Here is a 1,747-nt window from a genome sequence, read left to right as displayed (position 1 = left end):
TGTTAGCCAGGATGGTCTCGATCTCCTGACCTCGTGATCCACCCGTCTCGGCCTCCCAAAGTGCTGGGATTACAGGCCTGAGCCACCACACCCGGCAGAAACTGGTCATTTATTCCAGAAGTGGTCATTTATTATCAGCTGCTGCCGCAGTTAGATGCAGTAGTCCAGGAACGTGAGTGGGGATGTGTGTGGACAGGAACACTCACTGGAGACCCTTTTTTCTTGCCCCAGCAGTTGTTTCCTGTCAGCTATGGAGTGATGAGGTCATTCACTTCGTTCTGGCCAGTCATTGATATGATTTGGCATTCTCTGCATGCCAGGCAAGAGTGACTGCTCTTCAGGCCAGATCTTCCTTCGAGATGGATGTTATCTCCTTTTTAGGAAGGAGGAAACAGAGAGACCTCGTAACTTGGCGTGGCCACACAGTGAGTCACGCAGTTAGTAAGGATGGAATTCATACCCAGGTCTGCCTGACTCTGGGATTATGAAGAATTACATGGTTCCACCTCAGTCCCAAGGTCATCTTTGCTGTGCCAAAAGGGAAAACTGGAAATAGGGGTGGTCAGAGCAGGAGGTGCTTTTTTTGGTTTTGTTTTTCCTTTAAAACAACCTGCAGAAAAAATCTAAAACATTCGCAGGGATAGCGTTCTTCACAATTTTTTAAATCTTCAAAATGTAATTTTAATTACACAAGTAACACAGGCTCATAAGCCCACTGGAGGAAAATCATAAAATACTAAAAAAAGTAAAAGGGGAAAAACGAAAGTCACCCATAATCCCACTAATCAGAGATGATCTTTTTTTATTATTATTCTACTTTAAGTTCTAGGGTACACGTGCACAACGTGTAGGTTTGTTACGTATGTATACATGTGCCATGTTGGTGTGCTGCACCCATTAACTCGTTATTTACATTAGGTATATCTCCTAATGCTATCCTTCCCCGCCCCACCCCCACCACAATAGGCCCCGGTGTGTGATGTTCCCCTTCCTGTGTCCAAGTGATCTCATTGTTCAATTCCCAGCTATGAGTGAGAACATGCAGTGTTTGGTTTCAGAGATGATCATTTAATGATGACATTTTAGTAATGCCTTTTGATAAGCAAAATGGGATCATACTGTTCATATTACTCTGTAGCTTAGCCCTCTCTTAACAGACATCCTTCTAGGTTAATAAATATGGATCGCATTATTATCTTTATGGGCTGTAAGATAAATAATAACAATATTGAGCATCTAATGGTAGATTATGTCCATCGTTTGTTCCCATCTCACTCAGAGCCTCAGTTTTCCCACCTGTAAAAGGGACGATTCATACCGTTAACAGACTGAAATGAGGTAATGCTTGTAAACCTGTTAGCACAATGCCTGACAGTAAATGCTCAGCCCATTAAGAAGAGCTATTATTATTCATCTAATAAATAAATAAATTCCAACATTTATTAAGTTCTTCCTCTGTACCAGGTATTATGCTAAGGGTTCATTTAATCCTGACACCAGGCTGGATTACAGGTGGCTCACACCTGTAATCCCAGCACTTTGGGAGGCTGAGGCAGGTGGATTGCTTGAGGTCATGAGTTCAAGACCAGCCTAACCAACATGGTGAAACCCTGTCTCTACTAAAAATACAAAAATTAGCCGGGTGTGGTGGTGTGCGCCTGTAGTCCCAGCTACTCAGGAGGCTGAGGCAGGAGAATCACTTGAACCTCAGAGGTGGAGGTTGCAGTGAGCCGAGATTGCACCACTG

Source organism: Mandrillus leucophaeus, unplaced genomic scaffold (genome assembly GCF_000951045.1).
Source record: "Mandrillus leucophaeus isolate KB7577 unplaced genomic scaffold, Mleu.le_1.0 Scaffold314, whole genome shotgun sequence".
NCBI classification, from domain to species: Eukaryota; Metazoa; Chordata; class Mammalia; order Primates; family Cercopithecidae; genus Mandrillus; species Mandrillus leucophaeus.
Note: the sequence above shows the minus strand (reverse complement) of the source record.